Raw genomic sequence first — 14,400 nt, forward strand, 5'->3', positions numbered from 1 at the left:
GTTTAATACTCTATTAAGTATCTGAAGTTTCAGTGACAGTGTTTGTAATCTTGTTTGATAACTCCAATGCCAATGACACATTACTGTGTGTCAGTTGCTCATATAAATGCACTGGAAAAACTGAATAATGATAATAGCTATGACTTCAGAGATGGTGGCCAATGGATAATTAGTATGTCTGATAACTCTTGTAATGATCAGCTCAAATCCACAGGTTTCTATCAAATGTGAAGACAAATCAGAGCCACGGCTCCATTGTTCTTTATCTCAAGGGTCGTCTTGCCCTATAGTTGCCATGGTGACCCTCATCTTTGCCTGTCAGAAATTAATCCTGAACCTGTCAAACTGAATGAGTGTCAGCATCTACACTCAAAACTGCATGTTTGTTTGTGTAGTAAAGTAGCAAATGTAACCTGCTCTCCACAACTTCTGTGTATTTATCAGTACACCTATGCTAATTAAGCTAATTAATATGAAGAACCTTAATTAATCAGAGGTCAATGGTTGGATTTGTTTTGCTATCTAAACCAAAAGATAATGAATAAATTGTTTTTGTCCACAGGATCAGACTTCTTGTGTGCGACACACATCATTCCGGTGAAGAACCAAGAGGGTGTTGTCATGATGTTCATCTTGAGCTTCGATTACGTGCTGAAAGAGGGCAGCATGGATTCATTAGAGCGACTCAACCACACCTCGCCAGCCAGACAAGAACAAAGTGAGGCTTTTCCTTTCCTATTTTCTTTTCGTTTTTATTATTCCCTCTCTTTATCATTTCCATCAATGCAGTCTATTCTCAGCATCTGCTTTATTTGCTTACTACCTGTCTGCCAGATGGGAGAGAGGAAGAGAAAATTTCAAACAAATGGAGCATGGTGGCTGAGAAGGAATAGAGGGAGAGGTGTGCAGGAATAAATATGGAGAAGGCAGAGGAAAAGAGAGAACGGTTTTATTTGCTTCAGTTGCTTTGGCTCACCAGCACACACTGTCAAGACCAAACCCAGTCAGCCAGAAAGGAAATGAAGTGGGGAAAAATAATTTATGTGACACAGTGTTACAATTATTTGGATCCCTGAGGCCAGGTGCTGAACGGCGCTTCATTTATAGGATCCCGTTCAGGAAAATGGCCCTCACTAAACCATCCAATACAAACAGAGTGTGAGTGAGTGTGTGTGTGTGTGTGTGTGTGTGTGTGTGTGTGTGTGTGCACCTGGTATTCATCACGTCCTGGGGACCAAATGTCCCCACAAGGATAGTAATACCAGTAAATCTTAATCTTGTGGGGACATTTTTTGGTCCCCATGAGGAAACAAGCTTATAAATCATACAGCATAAAGTTTTTTGAAAATCTAAAAATGCAGCATGTTTCCTGTGAGGGCTAAGTTTAGGTGTAGGGTAGGTGTAGGGCAATAGCACATACAGATTGTACAGTATAAAAACCATTACGCCTATGGGATGTCCCCATAAAACATGGAAACCCAACATGTGTGTGTGTGCGTGTGTACATTCTATAAATATAACAAATGTTCATAGAGACCTGTAAGCAATAAAACTGCTGCATTGCATTTTCTGCAAAATATGCTACTGCATCAGTTTACACACATGCACACGCACACATAAACACACCCTGCCTGATGTCCTGCTCTAACTCTGTATTGGAAAGTCACATCTGAACTATGAAATCCAATTAATGTCCAATGCTAATACCGTCTCTGTGGTATCATAGCAACAGGGAATGTTTTGAAAAGGACATCTGTGTGTGTTCGTACTGTATGTGTGCGAGTTCGAGGCACTGTTTAGTCAGGGCTGCTATAAACCAATGATTTGCTATGGCAGTGCAGTCAGTGTTATGCTGAGACATACAACATGATGCTTTAAAAAAAAAAAAAAACGTCCAGCTGGGATGAATTTAGATTTCCTAGATCTTGCTTCCTCTGAGAGCATGGCTGAGGGCTAAGTAGATAGGAAGTTCATTGAACCAGTAAAGAAGAGACAAACTAGCTAGTAAAATTTACGAGCTTTTCCATCCTGACTCTGTCAATGATTTATTAGGCTTTACTCTGATCAAAAATTGAAGGACGTCCCGCTCCAAAAAGCTTGTGTTTTGATGAAGGAGTGATATAAATAGCCCAGTTTGGAGAGACTTTTAATTAATGCTGGCGTGGTATTGAAACCCCAGGGAAGAGACAGACAGATAGATAGAGAAAAATCACATTGCAAAGATTAAAAAAATAAAATAAAAGATTCAATATGTTAAATCAAAAACAGACAACTCAGGGATGTGATTTTTCACATATACGGGTTTCCGTATTTTCCGACCTCTGAGGGACGACCCATGTGATTCGGAAAGATATCACAAGGAATATTTGTGAAAGTGTACATAAGATAGCAAGCGTAAATTAATTTTGCATGCGCAAGAAAAGATTTGTAAAAGTGTAAATCGCGTTCCAAGCGTAAGAAAAAAAGATTTGCAGCCTTTGACTGATTTTTGTAAGCGTAATTCATGTATTGTGAAACTGCAACTTCATGCTATGGCAAAATAAATATGATCTGTATTCTTCTGACTTCCATTTTTCCGTGCTTACACTTTTGGCACTGTTGTTTCGCCCAAATACAGCCAAAAGTATTGCAAGCCTGTGCGCAGCGTTTTGCAAGCGAAAACAACAGTATCAAGAGCTGCAATACGGATTGACCGCGTAAAACCAATATGTGTGTGGAGAAAAAAAATTGTTGCAACTGTCAGAAGAACAGGAACAGGTGCGGACTAAATCAAACGGGGCTTGGGACTAATTAACTAATGATCATAGGGAGCGAGGACAGGAACAGGGAGGCAAAATAGAGACACGAAAGGAGGGGAAAACAAGACACAGGACTGACATAACGCCCCCCTCCGGAAGGCGTGTCCTCACGCCAAACATCATCTAATGGGGAGGGGGGGTGGGCGCTCTGGAGGCCTCCAGGGATCAGGGGGCAGTTCCCGGAGCCATGATGGGACGGGAGACACAGGAGGCCATGGCGGATCAGGGGACTCGGGAGGCCATGGCGGGTCAGGAGACTCGGGAGGCCATGGAGTTTAGCCAGGAGACTAAACAATAAAAAATATGTATAAAAATAAAAAATTTAAAAATATTATAAAAATAACTAAAATAGATAAAAACAACTAATAAGCAAAGTATTAAAAATAAAAAAAAAATTAAAAAAAATTCTTACACTTATCAAGCTAATCACTTAGAAGAAACAGTTGTTTGTTGAATAAGCATTGCCAGCATGTTAAGTGTTGGCTACATCTTTAGTGGTCACTCTTTTACCCTCAATCACAGCAAAAGCACCGTGAAAGCCAGCTCTCTTTCCTTCCCGTCTCGCCTTTACCGTTGGCCACAGGAGAGATCTTGCATCCTTGTCTTTCTGCGAAAGATCCTCGAAGATCTTGATCTTCTTTTCCCTGAGAAGGATGGACGTTTTGGCATCTCTCCAAACTTTGTCCCGCTGGGACCGCGGCGAAAATACGACAATTATACGGCGAGAGGATCTTTCCGCAGCAGAACGAGGACCCAGCCAATGAGCGATGTCAACTCCACAGGGCAGATCTGCAGCGATGCTTGGGGAAACCTGGCTAAAGAGGTCGATGATCATCTGCTTTATGTTCTCTCCTGCTTTCTCCAGCATACCAGCGACGCGAAGATTCCATCTTCTCTTGTAAGCATCCAGATCATTATACTTAAGTTTAACGTTGTCTTTCTCCAATCTTACAATTTTTATTTTCCAGTTCCTCAGTTTTTTCATTCAAATGCTTCACCTGTTCACCATGGAATTCGAGGGAGCTGATTATCTGTTTAATATAGTTTGAGTTTTCAAGTACCGTTTTGTCAACTCCTTGAATTCAGCGCAAAGTTTCTTCGTGCATGGCCTCCATTCTCCGCATGAATCTCATTAGCATGGCATCACTCAATGAAGGACTGTCGGAGCTCTGTTTATTTTTTTTTTGCAGGGTTCAGTTCAGGTGTATCGGGTAAAATCGTGAACTCAGACTGTCCAACAACTGCATCCAATTCAGCGTTTAGAGTTCTCCTTGCATAGCAAGGAGAGTTTCTTCTTTTTCCTCCATATTCACAAGTCAATACAGCAATTTATAGCAAAAGCAGGTGGATTATTATTAACGACTAGCTGGCGTCTTCAGTAGAGCTCAAATAACAAAAAAATGCAAAGGAAAAAAAGATAATTAAAGGAGGCTATACTTAACTCATAATATAAACTGTATCTTCCAGTTAGTTCTGAGCATGAACTGTTTTAAAGAAACCCGGGATCTGAGCAAAGTTTTTAAGAGATCCAGCAAACCTGTCTGGCTGCGACGCCATCTTGGTGCCATCAATGTTTTCAACATTGAAAATAATCAGAAATGTTTCTTGAGAGTCAAATAAATTGTAATGATTTCTAAAAGATCATGTGACTCTGAAAACTGGAGTAATGATGAAGAAAATTCTGCTTTGCATCACAGGAATAACATTACGTTTTATAATATATTAAAATTGAAAACTTTTTTTTAATTCGTAATTATATTTCACAATATTGCAGTTTTTTTACTTTAATTTAATCAAATAAATTCAGCCTTGATGAGCAGAAGATATTTATTTCAGAATCATTAATTGTAAAGCAGGTACTCTAATAATAATAACAATTCTATATACTATATACTTTACTATAATATATTATAGTACTTTATTATAATATATTATATTATATTGTTATGATTATTAAGTGCTGCTTTTAATTTTCACAGGACAATAGTATGTATTCTTACCAGTGTTAATTTCGTTGACGAAGACGACGACGAAAAATATTCGTCAACGAACCTTTTTTCTGTGACTAAGACGAGACGTTGACGAGCTAAAACTAATATCTGATGATAAAAACTATGACGAAATTTATGCGCGTCTTCATTAACAAGACATTAACAAGAGACGGGACTAAAATGTTATTTGAGGACTACCGGACATTCAAAATACATCCTATAGGCTAAATTATCTGCCTTGTCTTTCAAAATGTGCGTCTGTGTCATTGGATAAGGTGCGTTTGCATGGCGCATACCGCAGTGGACGGATAGGCTACCAAAACGCGAACTAGCGATCTGAAACAATGGCCTCAGCACCCGAAGGGTTAGGGAGTGGGTGACCAGACGTCCCGTTTTTCCCTTGGAGTCACAATTCATTGTCGATTAACTTAAAATCAGTGAAGGTGCGATAGGCGGAAACGCGCTGATAGAAGTGCTCTCTCTCGCACACGCTCCACTTCTTCAGTTCTCATACAGCGCGCGATCAGTTCTCAGTGCTCAAATACACACACAGCAGTCTAAATGTCTCTCATGTAGAGTATCTCACGGAAATACAGTCCGTTATGGTTTAAGTGAGCTTAAACAGGTGGGTGAAAACTGAATGTATGTCAGTAGGCTATTACATACATACCTTCCGTCTTAAATGGACAGCATTCCTAATTATCTGTCATAAATGTTAACCAACAAAAGATGTTAAATAAATGTATACTTGTTAAGTAAACCTACTCTACCAAAAAATGAAAATTTATTCCAGTTTTTCCAAATTCAATCCTTGATTCAAATTTCTCATAACTAAGCTTAATTGTTTTGGTCTAAAGAGAGAAGTATTGATGACTATTTTTGTTTGAATACTACATATAAAATAGCTACCAAAATAAATGTTGGTAACTGCAGTTTGACTAAAAGTAATGACTAAAAGTTGACAAAAATGCAATGACTTTTCGTCGACTAAAACTAGACTAAAACTAAGAAAGACTCAAATGACTAAAATGTGACTAAGACTATTAAGCATTTTCGTCTCAAGATAAAGACTAAGACTAAATCAAAAATGCCTGCCAAAATTAACACTGATTCTTACAGTATAAGATATATCTTTTAATGTGCTAATATATTTTTAATAAGTGCTGGGGGCGTGGCTTGTGGGTGTGACTTGGGGCGTGGTCAGATTTTCCTTCTTTTTTGTCTCTAGCTGATCACATGCCTGATAACTGAAGTACAAGATCTGAAGAAATGAATTGAAATGAAATATGTAATAATGGTTTTAAGATTCTTTCTGATGTCAGCCAGATTAATAACTTTAAACAGCATGTTCATTCACTAATAAGAAACTTTTACGTTGAGGTAATGAGAAAGTAGAATACATGCCATTATTCCTAACAGCAGAAGAGCAAATGACAAGAGTAGTGTGTGGGTAAAATATAGCTTTGTGTAGCACCTGTCACTCTGCACATCCTGGAATACCCAAGTCAAAAATGTGTTAGAAACACTTTTATCGAGGTGCTTTAAACATTTCAGGCTGATTGCAACTATTTGTGTTGCACATCAAGTGTAAAGTGTCAGGTTAACAAAAATGTGATGCAAAGAGGCTGTTATTGAAGTCGAGAGCAGGGAAAAAAAACTTGCAGCCAAAAGCAAATCTGCAGCTTGCAAATGAGTGCAGTATAGCATGCATCTCATTTCAAGTATGAAGAATGCATTTATATAGGTGTGGCAGCAAAAATGGTGTGGCAGCGAAAATGGCCTTTTTAATTCTAAGGGTTAGAAACGGGGGTAAAACAGTCATGAAAACCTAGTTTTCGCAAAAATAATAATAATAAATGATATGACTGCTTTAGGTTTTTCACCGTTTTAATTAACATTAGCTTTTTCAGTTAACTTAATCCTGCAATGGGACAAATACATTGCTAAAGTGTTAAAGCGTTACTTCACAGAAAAATCAAAAGTCATCATTTTATTATGTCAGACTGCAGAACACTGCTGAGACTGCTTGAAATGTTATGTCAACAACACAAATACAATAGAAACAGATGTCATGAGTTTTCCAAGGACACCGTAATGTTGTTGTAGGGCATCAAGTGTTCATGAAGCTCTCCTACACTCAATGTTGTGGTATTGCCCAATAATATAATATTTGATTAAGTTGATCTCACTGGTCCATAAATAAATTAGCCGTATTTTCTCTGTGGTTGATATGAAGCTCAGGTAATGAAATCCATGTAAAGTCCTGTGGCTGTCCTGCCCACCAGAGGAGAAAGATACAGAGAGAAAGCTCATTTGATCCATGCCTCCTCTCGTCTTCTCACTGAATTTCATTGATGCTGATGTCCCAGTTTTCCCTCCATCAGAGATATTTCTGCTTGTTTAACATTCAGAAAGTTCTTGTTAAAGATTCACGATGTGGGTAGGACAGTGTGGCTGCAGAGACCCCATCAGTGTAACCTTGTTTGACGGCTGCTGTAATGCTGCGATTTGCACCGTACATGAACTCCTTTACAAAGTATCCTTGGTTATTCTGGTGTTAGAAATAATCATGTCTATTCTACTTTTTATGTCTATTCTAAAGATCAGGAAAAATTCCACACATACCACCCGTCCATAGACCCTCAGCTCAAAGAAATCCAGAATGTGTCTCCCTCATCTAATTGTGATCCGATTGACCAAAATGCATCTTAAAACCAGGTGTCAACAGGGCCAAAGAGACTTTTGTTGTGTTCTGCAACACAGGTTATTAACCTTTATAGATCCAGTGGCCCTATTTGAAAATAATTATTTTCTTTGTAACACTTCATAACATAGTCCATAAAGAACATTATCTAATATTATTACATAATACAATGATTATAGAACAGGTAAATAGCTAGAAAATTTGAAATGACTTAAAAGTGAGAAATGTCTTGAAAATATAAATCTTTATATTTAGATCTTCTTCCTGGAGTACCTTCAGGAACCATGTTTTCGCTATTTATGGTGCTTTTTGGATAAGACAGAAGCTGCATTTGAACAAGTCAGCAAGAGAAGCTGTTCACACAAAATAAGCACATCCAATTAAGAAGGTGGAGGAGAACAGGTTCAGAAATGACCTCTTCAATTAAGGGGCAATGTCTACTCACTGGAAATGATTTCCAGGGGCATTTTTTTAAGTTTGTAAGGATTTTGTTTTATAATTATCTGTGTTATCTTTTGTCAAATACCTAAACCATTCAATGAATCATAATACTGTTACCAACACAATTTTATCAACAAAAATCATACACTGCAAAGGTGCAATAAAATCTGCATCACTAAATGCGGAGAGGACAGAACTGGGAAAAGACCATAAGCTTGGGAACTGAACCCTCCCGAAGTGCAGTGGTACTATATATTCAGGCATATATTTATTCTTTAGGCTATTGGGTCCATATCATACTCTTATTGGCTTACAGGCTACAGAAACAGAGCTATCTAAAAGCTCTTTATGAATTAGTTTATTGCACACTAAAAAATAGAGATATCGAGGCATAATCACTGAAGCTGTCCACACTTCAAAATTAATCTCTTACATGCATTGTATCTGCTCTTTGTTGTTCATGAGTAAATTCGTAAGAGTGCAGAATTCAGAATTCACAAAAAAACTATCAATGTTTGCTATTCTAAAGGCTCTGATTGGTAGTTGCATTCATACGCTTAACAGAAACGTGACATTGGTAATGCGGAATACTGCAAAAATTTGCATAAAAACATGAGCAGATCTAAACCTAATGCTGCAGTCGACAGTCATTATTACAGTCATAATTAGTTTAATTATCCTCTGTTATCTTGAATTTGGCAGACATTTTTGTTCATTTTGGTGACATTTTTACTCTGGCAATTTCCAGGGAAGGCATGTTTGACTGTTAAATTTATCATTTTATACAGTATGCAGTAATAAAATCATGCCTCTTTCCTGTTACCACCTTTGAACCCTACTGTGTCCCTTTTTATTTTGTAGAAAAAGGACGATTCTTCCGTTTTCGTCTGCCTGCACCACTGAGCATGCTGGGAGTGAGTAAGCAATCCCTCCCTCAGGAAGACCCGGATGAGGTGACCATCCATTCGGCTGATCAGAATGAGAAACGCTCTTCCTGCTCGTCATCTGTCTCTCTTTCCCTTTCTCCACGTGAGCTCCATCCACCCACCGGTGAGAGCTGTAGCCCCTCCTATGGAAATGACACCTGGGCTCTGATTGACCAGAATTACCTGGGGTCATGCTCACCTATCTCAGGGCCACAGGATCACTCGTCTCCAAGGGGCCCCTGGGAGCGAGTGGAGCTCCAGGAGCCTTTGCCGACTGCATCCAGGAGAGCATCACAGGCCAGTATGTGCACGTTTAGGAGAGTATCATCTACACAAGATTTAGAAGGACTCAGCACGCAGACGCAGAGGACGTACCGTGATCGCCATGCAAGTGAAGGTATATAAACACATCTAAATACATAAGAATAAGCTTTTAAGAAGAATCATATGACTGCTATTGGTTGTGTCGAAAGGAATAGTCTACCCAAAAATGGAAATTTGCTTAAAATTTACTCCCTCAGGCCATCCAAGATGTAGATGAGTTTGTTTCATTCACCTGAACAGAATTGGAGAAATTTAGCATTACATAACTTGCTCACAGATGGAGCCTCTGCAGTGAATGGGTGCCGTCAGAGTCCAAACAGCTGATAAAAAACATCACAGTAATCCACAAGTAAATAAATAACGGAGTGTCTATTTACACTAAATGCAAATAGCCCATCTTGTTGGCAAAGGCTATTTACACTAACTCCGCCCACTAACGTGTGATTGGGTTAGTCAACAATAAAAAAAGCAGCTAGTTCAACATCAGTTTCAGTGGCGTAGATGGTAAGGTGCATGCTTTTTGACGCGATCGATCCGAGTTCGAGCCCACCTTTTGCCAAAAGTTTTTCCCCCTTTTCAAATCTCATATCGCATCAGAAAGGCATTTATCTTCAATAAAAATGAAGGAAATAATCAAAAAGTTGAAAATAAAGTATCGGGTAGGGTTAGGGTAGGTGTAGGGAGGGCTTTATTGTCCCAATAAGGTGGCATCCATTTAATAAATTTGAATAAAAATTATAATTTACACACTGTTTTGGACTGTTTTTTCGTTTGTAAATGGTGCATGATCTATGCAACCATACATGTGTGTTGTGTGTTACTATCGTTTGGTCATTTACATTATTAGTATTTTTATTTTTCCAGTGTTGTTTTGTCTTAGGATTAGTGGTTTAAAGGGCTATTTGTCTCCATGAGTTAGAGATAAGAGAATGTCTCCATTTCAAGGTTTTTAAAGTAACGGGACATTGTTGGGAAGCAGCAATTTTCCATTAATATTGCTTGTGGTATAATTACACTTGTTGGATTTGTGCTGGTCAGACGAAGTCAGAGCATTGAAACAAGCGCAACTAAGACTATTCAATAAACTAAACATTTTTTCAGTGTTGGGCAAGCTACTTGGAAAATGTAGTGAGCTAAGCTAACGGTTACTCTACTTTAAATGAAGCTTCAGTACACTAAAGCTACAGCCCTGGGAAATGTAGCAAGCTAAGCTACAGCAACATGGCAAAAGTAGTTTACTATATCCAAGCTATTTAAAAAAAAAAATAATTAAATTGAACCAACATCATACCAAGTCAATGCTCTCTCAGTGATCAATAAAACTGTCAGTCAAGCAGATAGATAGGCATGTTCAGTTTAATTGTTTATTCAACAACTGTTCCAAACCAATTTGGCAACATAATCAGTATTAAATACAGGGCCGGATTTACCTCAAATTGTGACATAGGCAAAATAAATTTTTGCTGTCGGCCGGAAACCTATTGGTAGCTGGTATTGTGGCTTTATTGTATACAGATACATTTATATAAATGGTAACACTTCACAATAAGGTTCAGTAGTTAACATTAGTTAACTAGTGTAGTTAACATGAACTAAGAATGAACAATACTTCTGCAGCATTTATTAATGTTAATTTCAACATTTACTAATGCATTATTATTAAAATCACAATGCACTGTGAACTAACATGAATTACCAATGAACGACTGTATTTTCATTAACTAACATTAACAAAGATGAATAAATACTGTAATAAATGTATTTTATACATTGCATGCTCATGTTAGATAATGCATTAGCTAACATTAATGAAATTGTATTGTATAGTGTTACTGTTACGTGTGTGCTCCTCCGAAGGCAAGGCAGGACAAGGCAGGCAGGCAGATATATCAAACAATGAACCTTACTTGTAGAAAACGTAATGAGTAACACACAACAATAGCGGACATGGGAACAAGGGAGAACTCAGGTTATAAAGGTTCAATGTAATCACAGGGGAACAGAAACAGGTGCGGGACTAATTAACTGATAATCATTGGCAACACTAGGAGGGCTGATAGAGACAAAACTAAACCAAAACAGAACAGACTCGTGACAGTTACCATATAGATGTATAGGCCTACAGATAGGCTACGTTTATTCGCATCATTGCATGTGTTATTAGATATTAATATAAACATTTTACCAAAATCAAGTTCAAATACGAAGCTCAGCGAATGTTTTCTTTTTTTTTTCTCGTGTTCCGTTTTCCCCAGTTTTCTGTCATTATGTGGGAGTTCAGTTTTTTTCTGTTATTTGGCCAAAGTATCATATTATAAAAGATTCAGCGCTTCGCACGAGCTATTTGGCTGTGACATGACAACAAATGCTAGACTTAGAAACTCTTCTCTGCTCATCAAATACAAAAAAAAACATTAGCCTTTATAAATATAGTGGTTTTTGAGTAAAGAAACCACTGTACTTATTCAATCAACAGTTCTTTAGTTACCTTCAGACAGCAAACAAGCTGAGATGCTCTAAAATACGCGCTGCACTTCATTGACGAGAGAGGCGGGAGGAATAATGAGGTTTGACTGACAGTTTGAGGAGCCAGTGGTGTTACGAGGTTTAGTGGCTGTGGTGTCACTTTTACTGATCCAGGATCAGTGATCCATAGCAGTTATATTTCCGATTTGAGCTCGAGTTTCAGAATGCTTTCTTTGGAAAATGTAGCGTTAGCTTTTGTTGACGCTACTGCGCTACTTGATCAAAAAAAAGAGCTTAGCTACTGAAAAGCTATTTGATTCAGAAAACAGTGACGCTACCACCACGCTACTGAGAAATGTAGTTAAACTAGTAGCGTCACTACTTGTAGCGACGCTACTGCCCATCACTGCCTTTTGTATCATCATGACTTCATTTCCTGCTTCTGTTCTTCACTGGCTTTACTCATTCAACTTCTTAGCTGATAGAAGACCGTTAATATAGTTTGGGTACCAGACAAAACACTGGTTTGGGGTACCAGACAAGACTTAATGGGTTTAGCTATGAGAGCTATTAAACAACTTTGCTGACTAGTTGTTCTGTTACCAGACAAAATTGATATTTTCTGACAGGATCTGGCGTCTTCTCTGGATCTGATATTTCTGGCGTGGACGCATGATCTTACAGATATATTTTTTTATTACAAACTCACAGCTTTTCGAGTCACAAGAAGTTAATTGATGGACTGAAGTGTGGATTATTGTGATGTTTTTATCAGCTGTTGGAACTCATTCACTGCAGAATATACATTTTTGAGCAGGCGATGTAATGCTACATTTATCCAATCTGTTCCAAAGAAGAAACAAACATATAGGATGGCCTGAAGATGAAATACATTTTATTTATTTTTTTACCAGATTTTCACTTTTGTGTGAATTATTTCTTCAAAGTGACTTAATTTGGTAAAATGTACTGCTTTACTTATGTCATTATAATATGATTAATAATTTCTTTTAATTTAGACATTTTATAATATTGAATGAGGCACTACATATGAATAGGGTAGGCTATTTCCTAGTGTAAAAATAATACTTAAGTATGGGTGCAAGGTCAAAACTTTTACATTAAGTCAAGGTATCTAGCCAAAAATATACATGAGTGAATATAAGGTTTCTATATTTAACTGTGCTTAAATATTTAAAAGTAAAAAGTAATTTTTCTTAGCCCTTGAAACTGACTGATGAAATCAAGAGACAGGGCAGATTTTCTCATTAAAATGAGTAATTTTCTCAATGCCGTGACTTTGTAAGGCTCTAGGACACAGCAGAAGTTAAACTGTAACCTGTATCCTGAAATGTGTTACCTGAAATTGCTAAGCATTAAATTCAACTGCAGTTGGTTTAATAGTTTTTTGGCACTTGGACATAGTTGTTAATGGACTGACCGTGTTTGCACTCCAGTCATATTCTCCAGCGATAGCTATAAGATAATTAAAAAATGTTGTTGTGAATATAGAGAGATGTCTTTACAAGGACGAATGACTATAGGTTTGGCCAATGTCACATTAAATTACATTTTTTATTGACCATGTTTAATAAAAGTGCAATGAAATCCACAGGAACGTGATGTGACTTGTTAGTTTAATAAAACAGGCAAAGATACATATTTGTAGCATAGATTATAGATTTTCATTATGATGAGCAATAAAATACAGTATATAGCTTGTACATGAAGTAAATTGTATGGTAAGAAATGTATTGTTTATTGTGACTTTTAATATGCAAAAGGTCAGCTTGTTAAATATACACACATTTGCAAATCATATTAAATGTAAGGTAGAGTTCAAGGAAACTTTAACAACATTTTGATCTAATGTGTTCTCAAGATTGTTTATTGACCAAGTGATTTATTATACTTGGAAGAAGATATCTAACAAACCATCTCACAATTTACAGTATTATTAAGCACAAGTAAAAATGTTATGATCTATATCTAATATAAAATATTACCTAATATAAATCCACCCAAAATAATAATTTATGCCTATACTTCCTACCCACCTAATTGCTTTATTGTCTTTATGAATTGTCTTTTCTTCTGAGAAACTTTTAGGTTCTGCTAATCTGGTGGGGATTTTTTTTTATTTACCCACACATACTGTCCTCTCTCACGGTTTAATTGATCTCACCTATCACTGATGCTTTTGACTGCTTTTCACTGTCTTTCTCTCCTTTCACTATGTCCATCCATGATCTATTGCTTTCTCAGATAATGGGCGTAGTATTAAAGGTAACAGAGCTGTTACTCAGCACATGCTTGCCTGCCTGCCTGTGTAAAGCATGCTCAGGCTTACACTGAATGCTCCCGAAACACACTAAATTGACAATCACAAAATCCTGAAAAATAAGTGTGAATGTGCCAGAGGGACAGAGGAGAGATTTGCATGCGTAATGCCTTACGTGATGTGAAAGTGCATGGGACAGAAACCACTTTCAGTATTGTTTGAGCTGATATTTAAGAACTAAGTTTGAGCTTTTGCAGCTTCTTCTGTCTCTTTTCTTCCTCTCCCTTTTCTTCTAAATCTCTCTTTCTGAACCTACATGGGTTTTCAGCCCCTCAGGTTAAAGTTAATGTATTCCACAGGAGAATGGATTGTTTAGATTATTGTAGCATTTTTGACATAAATCTTTTCAATATACAAGACTGTGTGGATCACTTCAGTTCAGTGACCTGTTTATGACAGTAAAGTTCTT

General features: G+C 37.4%; 1 pseudogene across 1 annotated transcript in view; it reads left to right on the plus strand.

Annotated features, from left to right (window-relative positions):
- The window catches only part of LOC306844778 (voltage-gated inwardly rectifying potassium channel KCNH7-like), a 56,622-nt pseudogene that overhangs the window by 22,072 nt on the left and 20,150 nt on the right, over nt 1–14,400 (plus strand). Inside the window, exons 3-5 of the transcript in view lie at nt 563–718; nt 8,796–9,257; nt 13,916–13,936. The product of the transcript in view is annotated as a voltage-gated inwardly rectifying potassium channel KCNH7-like (transcript). The remainder of the gene's footprint in view (nt 1–562; nt 719–8,795; nt 9,258–13,915; nt 13,937–14,400) is intronic.

Source organism: Barbus barbus (genome assembly GCF_936440315.1).
Source record: "Barbus barbus genome assembly, chromosome: 25".
In the NCBI taxonomy this organism is placed as follows: Eukaryota; Metazoa; Chordata; class Actinopteri; order Cypriniformes; family Cyprinidae; genus Barbus; species Barbus barbus.